At 37.2% G+C, this 14,765-nt stretch overlaps 1 protein-coding gene across 1 annotated transcript in view; it reads left to right on the top strand.

Moving 5' to 3' along the window:
* Nucleotides 1–14,765, top strand: part of NHLRC2 (NHL repeat containing 2) — a 60,595-nt gene that overhangs the window by 3,870 nt on the left and 41,960 nt on the right. The window lies entirely within an intron of this gene.

The raw sequence follows: 14,765 nt of genomic DNA, 5'->3' as shown, positions 1-14,765 counted from the left end.
ATTATAGCAGATACTTTTTCTTTGACCCTGCTTTATTAAAAAATGATTTATAAAGGTTAATGTTTTCCAAAGCACACTAGGAAATCCTCTTTTATGGTATTACAAATTCTGAGGATGTAAGAGATTATACTTAGTATTTGTTTTAGAACTTTGAAATTTTTTTTCAGATTTTTCTCGCTTCTTTCTAAAAAAAAGAGCATATGGGGTGAATGCAACTAATTAAAGGTTCCATTTAATTAGGTTTAAATTACAGTTGGAGTGATAAAAAGGAGAGAGGGTCACTGATCTTCGAGTAAAAATGAAAACAGAGTATACTACAGATTGAAAGATAACATAGTTTTTAAAAAGGAGTAATTTTAAAAAAGGAGTGATTAGATTAAAATCTTCAGTGCAGGTGAAACCTCGGATGCTTATAAATTGTAATATATTGTGTCTTGAAATTGCCAGTCCTTGAGATTTATGAAGAACTCTAGTATTCCTGGTAGCTAAATCATGTTTTCAAAACTTTATCTCTATTGATTTAAGAAATAAGAGTATCTCATTATCTGCTAGTTTTGGATGCCTGTGTGTCTTGGTCAAGCGCGTGTGTAAGTGTATTTATTGAACATGTAGTATATGCAGGGTACTCTGCTAGCTGCTGAGGAAATAATGTAACAGTTTTAACAGAACAAAAAGCATCATGGTACCTGAGGAAAGGAGTAATTCACTTTGTCTAGAAGCATTGGAAAAGATTTCTCAGAGGGGGAGGCAGTTAAGCTGGAACTTGACAAATAAGCAGGAGTACAGCTGAAAATGAAAAGGGAGCAGGAGAAAGCTGGCTGAGGAAGTGACGGGTAAATAAGCAAGGAAGAGTAGACTTCTTGGGGAGAGGTCAGTAGTTCAATGTGGCAGGATTGTAGGGACTTCTAGGAAAGATGAAAGGAGAGGAAGGTGGGTTAGGTTCAGATCAGTTGTGAAAAGTTTTGTTATTAAGAATTAACATTCATAATAGCTTAGCCTTTGTCTTCCACTGAAGATACAGAGATGTTTGAGGTTGTTTTGATTTGCTTATTTTTCAAAAGATTTTATTTATTTATTTGCCAGAGAGAGAGCACAAGCAGGGGGAGCAGCAGGCTCCCCGCTGAGCAAGGAGCCTGATGCAGGACTCAATCCCAGGACCCTGGGATCATGACCTGAGCCCAAGGCAGACATAACCAACTGAGCCGCAGGTGTCCCTGTTTGTTTGTTTAATAGGAGGATGAAAGACTGGGTTAAGAATTCCAGACTTAACTGTTTCCATACTTAAGATGATCCCTAAAAGACTGTATTTGGTTAACTTAATTGGTTACCCCACACCTGAAGCAAATTCAAGAACTTCTTGGAATGGGTCCTTGTAACCTCTTTATTGGTTTACTGGAAGCATCAATTTTGTAGCACATTGTGACACAAAATAAAAACTATTTTTATATACAATACACTTCTGAGAAGTCAGATACTTGAAGTGATCCCAACACTGTAATTTCAAAGAAACATTACTTCAATAATATGCTACTTTATGAAAATGCTGGTAACTTCAAAATATTTTTATATTGCTCAAAATAATACATTTAATTCATATTCACAAAAGCAGATGTACCCAGAGATTATCACATGAAAGCTCAGTAAGCTGTCACTAAATTAATTTGCTTTCTTACAGCGATGTGTCTTGTCTCATTACTATCTGTTTCTGAACATATTTGCAGCAATGATAATAGTTCTTGAAGTGACATTCAGCAGCCTATTTTAAATTCCATGGAATATTCAGTTCATTTCATCAGTAAGCCAAAAATGCTCAGCTAAGTGAGGAAGTGCTTATTAATTCAAAAACAGCCTGGAAAGGGTCCAAATTAATACCCAGTCTCCTTCCTCTGTAAAACAGCTTTTAAAATCAAGTTTGTAACAGTGACCAGTATTTTTATAATAGCATGAGATATTATAAATGCCAGAGTCTAAAGTAAAAAGATATTTAATAGTAATGAATGGTTCTGATCTTCAGACATTTAAGAATGTAGCTGTGCCCTAAGCTTATTATTAATTCATAATGATTTAGCACATGTTTACATTAAACTGATCGGTATCTCACATTTTGGGTTGTTTTTTTTTTGTTTCTACTTGAGAGTTTATAAATTGTTTTGCCTTTTTATGCTGGATACATTAATGGTATGTTATTATATAATACCCAAATTTAGCACAATGGCTATTAAGGAAAAGTACTCTTGTTTTATTTAAAAAACATGTATTAGGAACACTTGACATTTTCAAATGTGACTGCTAGGTATGTGTTAATGCATAATTAAGTCAGACTTAACAACCTAAATGCCAGGGTACTATTGGGTAAATGCTGGTATTCTCACTGTGTAGTAGACGCTATTTTTCTGTTTTATAGTTTATTAAAAATTAGAAGAATGGAGTTCTAATTTTATAATGAAATTAAACCTTTCATATATAATTTGATGGTGTGTCAGGATTCCCCATACCATCCCCAGGTTCCATAATTCTTTCGGAGGACTCACAGCTGTAATTTGTTTCAGCTAAAGGATCCAAAGTGAAAGCAGCAAAGGGAAAAGGTGCTCAGGTGAGGCTAAGTCCAGAGGAGACAAAACACAGGCTTCTTCCTCTCTTACTGGAATCATACAAGACAACTTAATTCCCCAGCAAGGAGTTGTTACAGCACATTTGAGATGTTACCCGGGACTCTCATTAGAGACTCAGCAACCAAGGTTTTTACTGGGGGCTGTCCAAATAGGCAGCTTCTGCCTGGCAGCAAGTAGGAAAATTCTAAAGCCCCAGAAAGAAGGCAAGTGTTCAGCATAAACCATATTATTTGTACGACCAGTTTAGGCATGGCGAGCCACTCTTACCCATTCTGGGAATGGCGGGAACCCTCCTGAAATCCAGGCAAGGGCCTTATAAGCAAGTCTTCAAAAGAATACCAGTCCGGCATGCTATGTTAACTTTTCTTTTTTTTTTAGTGTTCCATGATTCGTTGTTTGCATATAACACCCAGTGCTCCATGTAATTCATGCCCTCCTTAATACCCTTCACTGGGCTAGCCCATCCCTTCACCCCCACCCCCTCTAAAACCCTCAGTTTGTTTCCCGGAGTCCATAGTCTCTCATGGTTTGTCTTCCCCACTGTTATCCGCACCCCCTTCATTTTTACCTTCCTTCTCCTAATGACCTCCCTGCTATTCCTTATGTTCCGCAAATAACTGAAACTATGTAATTGTCTTTCTCTGCTTGACTTACTTCACTTAGCATAGTCTCCTCCAGTTCCATCCATGTTGATGCAAATGTTGTGTAATCATCCTTTCTGATGGCTGAGTAATATTCCATTGTATATATGAATCACATCTTCTTTATCCATTCATCTGTTGAAGGGCATCTGGCTCCTTCCACAGTTTGGCTATTGTGGACATCGCTGCTATGAACATTGGGGTGCATGTGGCCCTTTTTTTCACTACCTCTGTGTTTTGGGGGTAAATACCCAGTAGTGCAATTGCTGGGTCTTAGAGTAGCTCTATTTTTAACTTTTTGAGGAACCTCCACACTGTTTTCCAAAGTAGCTGTACCAACTTGCATTCCTGCAAATAGTATAAAAGGATTCCCCTTTCTCCACATCCTGGCCAACATCTGTTGTTACTTGCCTTGTCAATTTTTGCCATTCTAACTGGTGTAAGGTGGTATCTCAGTGTGGTTTTGATTTGAATTTCCCTGATGGCTAATGATGTTGAACATTTTTTCATGTGTCTGTTAGCCATTCTTTTTGTAGCGGTCCATATATTATTCTGTTTTTAAATAGATAAAGTATGATGGAAATATTGGTCAGTTTATGGCAAACTTCTGGGATATTTCAGGAGAGACCTAGGGCAATGTCAGTTTTTGAAATTCTAAAAAAAAATTTTCAAATTTGTTTCGGCTCTGTGTTTTAGTGTTCAGTGATTTTTGATCATTTCATGTTTCCATTGCTTTTAGTATGAAACCTAAAATCCTACCTGTCCATGCCCTACTCCTCTTCCCTCAGGGTGTTCTAGCCTCCCTGGCCTTCCTTTAGTTCCCCAGTGTCATGGTTCTTCTAGCTTTAAGTCCCTGACATAGTGTGCACTCTGCTTGGAATACCCTTACCCTTTCTGGCCTCGTAAAGTATCAGCCTTGTCGTTTAGATCTCAGAATGTGTCGGTTTACGATTTTGTAACATGTAAAACTCGTCAACTGTTTTCAGTCCTTGCATTTAACTAGGTTATTACAGTGTCTGTGATTAAACTGTGCTTTCTACTGTATATTATATAAATATAAAGTTATATATATTGCTATATATAATTATAATCTAGTACAATTCTATATATCTATCTCTCTGAAAACTAAGATCTTTGAAGCTTTTAAAATGATTTTTGAAGTTATTATTTTATTACTAATATTTTTAGAAGCAGTTATTCTTTTATGGCTTCTCCTTCCCACTCATCCCTCTCCCGCCTTCATCTCCCTCTCCCTTCCTTTCCTTCCATATTTTATTTTTTTTCCCATATTTTATTTTAATGGAGTAGTTTTGATCCCTGTGCTGGCAAAAGATTCAAAAAGTGAGAATCTTTTACATTCTATTTTTTATTGTGTATGATTGACAGAAAAAGCAAAATAATTTTTAAAAAATCTCTATACTTTAAGATTATTGACACTGAGGGGCGCCTGGGTGGCTCAGTCGTTAAGCGTCTGCCTTCGACTCAGGGTGTGATCCCTGCGTGCTGGGATCGAGCCCCACATCAGGCTCCTCCACTAGGAGCCTGCTTCTTCCTCTCCCACTTCCCCTGCTTGTGTTCCCTCCCTCACAGGCTGTCTCTCTCTCCGTCAAATAAGTAAGTAAAATCTTAAAAAAAAAAAAAAAAAAAGATTATTGACACTGAAAAAATGTGAGTCATCACTACTTAGCAGTTGTCTTTGTAGATTAATATAGATATTCTATTTAGACAATATGATATGGTTTATATATTGTATAAACATATAAATTTCTTCAGTGTTCATGTCCCATCTATTCATTTTATTTCCTACTAAACACTGTGCTAGTGAATAATAAAACATGCATGATCCCTAAATAATTAATAGGAATTATAGTCTTGTTAACAGGGGCAAGACTTATAATCAAATACTCACAAATAGTTTTATAATTTCTGATTAGTGCTAAGAAGGAAAGTTATAGGGTGCTATGAAAACAAATAATGGAGTTTAATCTGGAGGAATTTAAGGCTTTCTTAAGAGCAAAAATTAAGCTTGAGATCTAGAAGAAAAGTGTGGCTTTCCTAGGTGAGAAAGGGTGAAGAACATTCCAGGCCGAAGGAGCATTGTGTGTTAAGGGATCAAAGCAAGGGGAATAATGATATTCCGGAGGAACTGAAGGAAGGCCAGGTTGCTATCACACCCTGAGGGGAGGAGAAGAAGGAGTGGAAAACATGCTGGGGAGATGAGATTTGGGTTTTATACAAAGGACAATGAAAGATTTTCTGGAAGAGGGTGACATGATGAGATTTGTGTTTGTTTAAAGATTAGTCCCACTCCTGGGTGGGTAACTAATTAGTGTTCAAGAAGGGATGTGAGAGACCTGTGAGAAGGCTATTATGCTCCCTATGGGACATGGTAATAGCTTGAAACTAGTTATAGAGGGATAACATTAATAGGATTTGGTCACGAATTAAATATGGATGATGAGAGAGAGCCCTTTGGTTATTACAGAGATATCCTAGGTAGGTTTTTGGCTTATATAATTGGACAGATGCTGGTACCATTCAGTGAAAGGACACACTGTAGAAAGAAGAGCTTTGGAGCGGAAGGTCATGAGTTTAGTTTAAATTATCTTTGAGACTTGCACTTCATTCTCCATATGACTTCCATTGCTCCTAAGAATAACAATCTAAAACATCCTTAAAATGACTTACAAGGTCAATCCTATCTATAGGTTTATTTTCATTTTGTCCCACGCTCTCCTTCGTTCTCTGTGCTTCGTCACTTACCTTCTTCAGTCTCTTCTATCTTTCATGTACTCTCTTGTAGTGTGTTGTTTTCTCTCCATGAATCTCCTTCCTTATGCTCTTCACCTAGTTAACACCTTCTCAGGGTTCCCATCTCCCCCTAATTTTCACTTCTTCGAAGAAGTGCTGGATATATTTATCAGAAGGAATATATGTATGTATATTTTGACGTAATGTATGTTATGCTCTCTCTATATATATTGTGTGTATGTATATTACACGTGAAATATATAAAGATTTGACTCATGGAATCTTATTTAATTCGTTTGGTTATAATCATCACCACCATTATTTAGATATTCATATTGACCCTCTTTGACAAATGGAATCCTCTTCAGGCTATCACCTGTGTCCTTTTGATATGTCCTTATCATTCTTTGAGCACTTTCTTACTTGTCACAACAAAATATTTAAAGGTTCCTCTTGTACTTTCCCAGCCCCTTCCCTGAATCAACCATTTCTCTAGGGAGCTCTGATACCTTTTAGTATTGAATATTGGGAATGGTTTTGAGAAGCCAAGATGTGGGCACTACCCGTGTTCATTGCTACTGGGTTGTCTTTGCTTCTAGTCCCTCTCAACTAATTCAAAATTTACTTAGAATGGTCCTCCCCACTCCCCATGAGGTTATGTTATTCATTTTAAGTACAGTTAGATTCATCTGTTTGTTTGTATTTTTAGTTGATTTTATTTGTTTTTGAGGATGTAAAATTTAAACATGGCCCTGAAAGTCAGAACTATACAGAAAGTATAGTTCCATTTAGCCATCTCTTCTAGCTGTTTCTGTCTTCCCATTCTTTCCACCCCATTCTTCCATTCTTTCTATTTTCTCTTTTAAAAAAAAAATACTAACAGTGACCTACTCTAGATGTTTTTGTGCATTTTGTGTTTTTAATGTGGCAGTGTATTCTGGTAGCCACTCTATATAGAGAACTTCCTGATTATTTTTAATAGTACGTAGCACCCCATTGTGTGTAAGTGTGTGTGTTGTAATTTATAATAATAAATAGTTCAGTTACTGTCCTATCCCATGCATCAGCCTTTAGGTTGTTTTCAGTATTTAGCAGTTACGAACAGTGAATAACTTTACGAATATGTTTTTATATTGCTGGTGGCATATCTTAAGGGTGAGTTCCTAGAAGGGGGATTGCTGGGTCAAAGCTAAATACATATAGTATAGTTTCGTTGGGTATTGCCATATTCTGCTCCAGGAGGGTTGTACTAGTTGCGTTTCTGCTGAGAGAGTGTGAAGGTGCTTCTTACCCCGCTGCTGCTCCAGTAAAATGTGTTGACATGCTTTTTAATTTGTTCTGATTTAATATGTGAGAAATGGTATCTTGATGTAGTTTTATTTATTTTTTAAGTAAGTGCTACACCCGAACTCAAACTTATGGTCCTGAGATCAAGAGTTGCATGCTCTTCTGACTGAGCCAGCCAGGTGCCCCTTGATGTAGTTTTAAATTGCATTTTAGAATGTGGTCGAAAATCTTTTCATTTATTTGTGGGTATTTATTGTAAGTGGGGTTTTGTCTACCATTATATACTCTAACTGGTTATTGTATAGGTATATAAAAGCTATTGATTTTTATCTGTTAATTTTATATTCTGCTTCCTGAATTTTTTACTTGGTTTGCTTTTATAATTGTTTCTCTGTGGTTTCCTAACATGCCGTATTATCTGCAAAGAAATTTTTCAAATCTTTTTTCTATAATTGATTTCTCTTGTCTAATTTTGTTGGTTAAAAACCCCCTCCCAATTCATTATTCGGTAGTAGTAGAGACAGTGGGCACCTTTCCCTTGTTTTTATCTTATTGGAAATACTTCTCATTTTTCTCTGTTAAGTAAGAGGCTGGCTTTAGGATTTAGCTATATTTATTTAATCAGTTAACAAAGTATCGAGGGACAAAATTAAGTAAATTATATCTCAATATAACTGATGTTAAAAACAGGAATCTCTTTCTCCTGTCTCTGGTTTTGGAGGAGAATGAGGGCCACCTGATTTTGAGTCTCCTCATTTATCTTTTCCTCTTCCTCAAACATAAAAACAAAAAGGAGAGTAACTAAAACCACACTTGATCATTCATTCAGAATATTAGGAGACAGAGAATATCATGGCCTTCAAATTACCTGTAAGTTGAGAAATAAACTGAATTCCATTAAAGGTCCTTCTCCTGCAAGCCTGCAGGTGCTGGAACAGGAATGGGAGAGGCTTAAAAGTCTCCATGAAAAAAAGGAGAGTGGTTCACAGATCTTGGGAGAGGGACAGAGTGACTCCCTTAGCAGCAGAAAGAGAAACTCCAGCACTAAGTGCAAAATACTGAACACCAGTTTGGATCATAGCACCAGCTCTTGGAAGAGTGTGGGACTAAGAACAGAAGCCTGAGAGAAACATTGCTTCTTGGAGGGAATTAGATACAGAGTTCTAGTTTCCTTGAAGATAGTCTACTTAAAAAAAATAAGAGGGAAAAATTAAGGATCTTGTAGGAAAAAAAAAAAAAAAGACAAAATACACATCAATCCCTCCTTCCAAAAATAGCTATCCAAAAATGAAACTGCACAGAAAAAGGGAACTATTGGAAAAGCACACTCTTAACCTAGGAACCCTGTCCACAAAATGGATGGGACTATTAAAAAGCAGATCACATCCATATAAAACTGTAAAAAGCTGAAAATGTGATTCAGAGTTGAAATGCTGATGAACATCCTTTCTTAAAAATGATCACAAAATTGACAAAAACTGTAACACAATCCATATTGAATTAGAGATAGATCCTCAAACAGCATTTAGGAATAATGAAAAAGGATCTTGAATCAGAAATTCAAAAACTAAGAATGGAAATGCCCCCTCCCCCGCCCAAAGTTGTAAGAAATGAGTGGTGATTGAACTCAGAAAAGGAATAAGAAAAAGATCAGAATTATGTTAGAAGTAAAGACTAAATTATAAGGTGCCTAAGGGGCAATAAAGTCATATAAAAATGTAATAAGGGGCATTAAAGTAAAGCGGGGGGTAGACAAACTTAGAGAATGAAAATAAGCTAAAAAGAAATAAAAACAGAGGAAAGGATTGAATAGAAAGACAGGCAGAAGAGGTCTGCTTGGAGACCGAAGACAAAACAAAACTGACAAAAACCAATATGTAAAATTAGAATCCAAAAAATGCTCTGAAAATAAAAGAAACCTTGAATCTACATGTTGAAGGGTACTACCAGATACCAGGGAAAATTAACATAGAACAACAGCCCAAGAAGTATCCTATTTTAAACTATTACACGTTAAAGATGTTTAAAAAAATATCTTTAGGACCTCCAGGAAAAATGACTTTCAGAAGCATGTAGGTTAGACAGGACAGACTACACAAATAACATACAAAGCAAAGCAACAGCACATTTTTAAGAAGCTTTACAGAGAAACTACAAACCAAGGATATTATAGCTAACCAGCTATCTTTCAGGAGTCAATCAGGGTTATAGAACACTAGTTTTGAATGTCCAAGAACTCAGAATCACCTGTGAATAGATGTACCTCTCAATCTACTTGCTGGTGAATCTATTTGAGGGATAGATGGCTTCTTCTAACCAGGGTGACTAATGAAACTGCCAGATGGATGGGTGGCTGAAGATTTCATATGTGTATTCATGATGAGAAATAATAAAGGATTTCTTACAGGCGCTTGACCTTATATAGTTGCGGGAGCTGCTCATCTAGTCTGCATATGACTGTTACTTGTGTGTCTGGTGCCTCCACTTGACGTCAGCAGGTGAGGCAGTTGAAAAGGAAAGATGGAAATGAAATAAGGGAGAGCAAAAGCAAGCTGCCGCCTGCAAGCATGAACTGGAACGCATGCAGGCTTCCAACCTAAATAGTGAGGGGACCAACAGGGTAAGGTGGTGTCCTTTGTTGTGGAGCTATGCACTCATCTGACCCAGGAGTTGGAGAAGCTGAGGGAGGAGATTCGGCAAGAGCTCTGGTACAGCTATGGGGCTTAGCTGCTGTCCCCCAGCCAGCCAGCCACCAAGGTGAGACAGCAGATAAGCTACAGAGTGTGTGCAATGCAGTAGCACGTGGTGCCTGCACAGTGTTCCAAGCAGAAGAGAATATGGCTGCTGCTGCCTTTGCACCTTCCAGTCCATGCACAAGATATCTTTTACGGTAGAGGATAAGAACTAGGCAGGGAGTAGAATACTGGAAAACAGTTCCACTTTAGCTAAATTGATAAAATATAACTGTCACCTATGGGTAGAAGAATAACGTAAAATCATATAGAGGTAGAAAGAATACAACCAAAGAAAGGGAAAAAAGAGGGAGCGAATGAAAACTATTGATTATTGTATAGGTAATAGGTGGGAATTAAAGGATGCCATTTAAAAATGATTGATCAGGGGCTCCTGGACGTTTCAGTCGGTTGAGTGTCTGACTCTTGGTTTCTGCTCAGGTCAGGATCTCAGGGTCGTGGGATCAAGCCTGGCGTCAGGCCCCACAGTCAACACACAGTCAGCTTGAGATTCTCTCTTTCTCTCTCTCTCTCTCCTGTTCCTTCTCCTGCATGCCCGCTTCCTCTTTTTCAAATCAATGTAAAAAAAATGATTGACCAGATAGTAAAAGATTATGAAAAATGGGGATTAATATTTTTGTAAAATGATAAAAAAATATTATTACAAAGGTAACCACTGGAAGAAAAATACAAACTCTAATAAAATCCAAAGAAAATTTTTTATTTTTTTATTTTAATTACAGTATAGTTAAGATACAGTGTTACGTTTTAGTTGCACTTATACAATATAGTGTTTCAACAATTCTATACATAGTGCTTATCATGACAAGTGTACTCTTAATCCCCTTCACCTATTTTCATCCATCCCCCCACTCTCCTTCCCTCTGGTAACCTCAGTTCTCTATAGTTAAGAGTCTGTTTCTTGGTTTGTTTGTTTCTTGATTTGTCTCTTTCTCTTTTCCTTTGCTCATTTGTTTCTTAAATTCCACATATGAATGAGATCATATGGTATTTGTCTTTAACTTATTTCACTTAGCATTATACTCTCTAGCTCCATCCATGTTGTTGCAAATGGCAAGATTTCATTCATTTTTATGACTGGATAATATTATATGTACTATTATATACATATACACACATATATGTATACATATACATACACATCTTCTTTATACCCAATTTTTTTTTTACAAGAAAGGACACACCATATAGAGAAACACAAATATAATATATACAGAAATTACAGTAGAGGAAAATATGAAAGAATTTAGATCAGACATACCAGTTGTAATAATAAATGTGAATAAGTGTACCCTCTCCTCTGGAAAGAAAATATCCATCAATTTTATTTATTTTCTATTTCTCTTTATTTCTTTATTATTCTTAATCAGGAATAGATGTTGGATTTTGTTTTGCACCTCATTAATTCCTGGTTTTATTTTCATTTCTTTCCCTGTGCTTGCTTTTGATTTATTTTGTTGTTGTTTTCCTAGATTTTTTTTTCATTTTCATCATAAGTGTACTCTTTAATCCCCGTCACCTATTTCACACATCTTCCAACCCACCTCCCCTCTGATAACCATCTGTTCTCTATGGTTTAGAATGTGTTTCTTGGTTTGTTTCTCTCTCTTTTTTTCCCCCTTTGCTCATTTGTCTCTTAAATTCCAATGTGAGTGAGATTATATGGTATTTGTCTTTCTCTGACTTACTTTGCTTAGCATTATAGTCTAACTATCCATGTTGTTGCAAATGTTAAGACTTTATTCTTTTTTATGGCTGAATAATATTCCATCATATATATATACACACACCCCACATGTTTATCTGTTCATTTATGGATGGACACTTGGGCTGCTTCCATAGTTTTGCGATTGTAAATAATGCTGCAATAAATAAAGGAGTGCATGTATCCCTTTGAGTTAGTGTTTTTGTATTTTTGGGGTAAATACCCGGTAGTGTGATTACTGGATTGTAGGGTAGTTCTATTTTTAATTTTTTGAGGAATGTCCATACTGTTTTCCACAGTGGCTGCACTAGTTTGCGTTCCTACCAACAGTGCAAGAGAGTTCCTTTTTCTCCACATCCTCACCAACATTTGTTGTTTCTTGTGTTTTCGATTTTGGTTATTCTGGCAGGTGTGAGGTGATGCCTCATTGTGGTTTTGATTTGCATTTCACTGATGATGAGTGGTGTTGAACATCTTTTCATGTGTCTATTAGCCAACTGGATGTCTTCTTTGGAAAAATTTCAGTTCGTGTCTTCCACCCATTTTTAAATTGGGTTATTTGTTTTTTGGGTGTTGAGTTATATCTGTTCTTTATATATTTTGGATACTAACCCTTCATTGGATGTGTCATTTGCAAATACCCTCTCCCATTCAGTAGGTTGCCTCTTAGTTTTGTTGATTGTTTCCTTTGCTGTGCAGAAGCTTTTTATTTTGATGTCGACCCAATAGTTTATCTTTGCATTTATTTCTCTCACCTCAAGAAACATATCTAGAAAAACATTGCTATGGCTGATGTTAGAGAAATTACTGCCTGTGTTCTCATCAAGGATTTTTATGGTTTCAGGTCTCACATTTAGGTCTTTAATCCATTTTGAGTTAATTTTTGTGTATGGTGAAAGAAATTGATCCTCTTCCTTTTGCATAGCTATCCAGTTTTCCCAACACCATTTGTTGAAGACACTGTCTTTTTTTCATTGTGTATTCATTCCTCCTTTGTCGAAGATTAATTGACCATATAATTATGGTTTTATTTCTGGCTTTTCTATTCCACTGATCTTTGTGTCTATTTTTATGGCAGTACCATACTGTTTTAATTGCTGCCTCTTTGTACTATAACTTGAAGTCTGGAACTGTGATACTTCCAGTTTTGGTTTTGATTTTTTTTTTTAAGATTTTATTTATTTATTTGACAGAGAGAGAGAGTGCACAAGTAGTAGGCAGAGCAGCTGGCGGAGGGAGATGGAGAAGCAGGCTTCCTGCTGAGCAGAGAGCCCGATGTGGGACTCGATCCCAGGACTCCGGGATCATAACCTGAGCTGAAGGCAGGTGCTTAACTGACTGAGCCACCCAGGCACCCCTGTTTTTCTTTTTCAAGATTGCTATGGCTATTCGAGGTCTTTTGTGTATTTTCCTAGGTTTTTATAACAGGGTAATTAATTATCTATTTTAGTTTTTGATATAAATGTTTAAGGCTCTGAATTGATGACTATGAATTTTCTTCTGTCAGTACATTAAGTATATCCCCATAAATTATAGATAGTATTTTCATTATTTTTTTAGAAATTCCGTAATTTTGACTTCTGTTTCACCTTTCTGTCAAGTTGATAGTTTTTAAATTTCTAAGTGGAAAAGTGTGAGATAATTGAAGATATATATATTGGTCTCTGCCCTGGGTTCCTGGCACAGAGGTCCTGAAACTCTTGTGACTTCCTAAGTGATAAGAGCACTAGGGCATCTTTTGTTTTAATATTTGGTTTTTGACCCCAATTCTTAACAGAGTTCCTGAATCCCTTGGAGTTTCTTGGGAGATTAACAGTGTGTTTTATTCTGAGGTGACCTTTGGTGGGCTTCTAGGTGGGAGCTGGTCACCAGAAGGAAAGAATAAGCCATGATTAGAAGCGTGCGATTTTCAGCCCCACACCCCATTTTCCAGAGAGGGGGAAGAGGCTGGAAACGGAGTTAATGATCTGTAATGCTTATGTGATGAAGCCTCCATAAAAATTCCAAAGGTACAGAGTTCAGAGCGTCCAAGTTGGTAAACACGTGAAGGCGCTGGGGGAGTGGAGGCCTTGGTGAGAGCGTGGAAGCCCCGCCCCCTCTCCCAGAGCTTGTCCTGTGTATCTGTCATTTGGATGTTCATCTGTATCCTGTGTCATATCTTTTTTTTTTTTGTTTTTAAGATTTTATTTATTTATTTATTCAACAGAGAGAGAGAGAGCCAGCGAGAGAGGGAACACAAGCAGGGGGAGTGGGAGAGGAAGAAGCAGGCTCCTAGCAAGGAGCCTGATGCTGGGCTCAATCCCAGAATGCTAGGATCACGCCCCGAGCCGAAGGCAGACGCTTAACGACTGAGCCACCCAGGCGCCCCTGTCATATCTTTTTATAATAAACTGATAAACATAACTGTTGCCTTGAGTTTTGTGAGCTGTTCTAGCAAATAACTGAATCCAAGGGAAGAGTCAAAGGAATCTCATTTGTAGACCGCTCCAACGGAAGTTGAGAATAACCTGGGGACCTGTTACTTGTGATTGGCATCTAAACTGGCAGGGCCCCATCTTGTGGGATTGAGCCCTCAACCTATGTCATCTAAGCTAATTCTGGTTCGTAGGACGCCCACTCACTCAGTGTCACAGACAATTGCCTAATGTGGGGGGAAAAAACCCCACATTTCTGGTGTCAAGAGTGTTGTGAGTGTGGTCATATTGTGAGAGGAAAGGAGAAACACAGAAATAGTGTGTTTTTCCTGAACAAAAGGCCTTTTGGGGTACCTGTGTGACTCAGCTGAGTATCTGACTCTTGATTTCAGCTCCGGTCTTGATCTCAAGGGTTGGTCATTAGTTCAAGCCCCTCGTTGGGCTCTACATTGGGCATGGAGGCTACTTTAAAAAAAGGGCCTTTGTTTCATTATTAATATCCAGTTTTATTGTATTGTGGTTAGAGTGTATTCTTTAGAATGCTTTCTTGGTGTGATCAGTATTTATAAATACTCTGTATACTTCAGAGGAAAGTGTATTAT

The sequence above is a fragment of the Ursus americanus genome, chromosome 6 (genome assembly GCF_024610735.1).
Source record: "Ursus americanus isolate L20-20 chromosome 6, mUrsAme1.1.p, whole genome shotgun sequence".
Classification (NCBI taxonomy): Eukaryota; Metazoa; Chordata; class Mammalia; order Carnivora; family Ursidae; genus Ursus; species Ursus americanus.
Note: the sequence above shows the minus strand (reverse complement) of the source record. Positions and strands in the feature narration are given on the sequence as shown.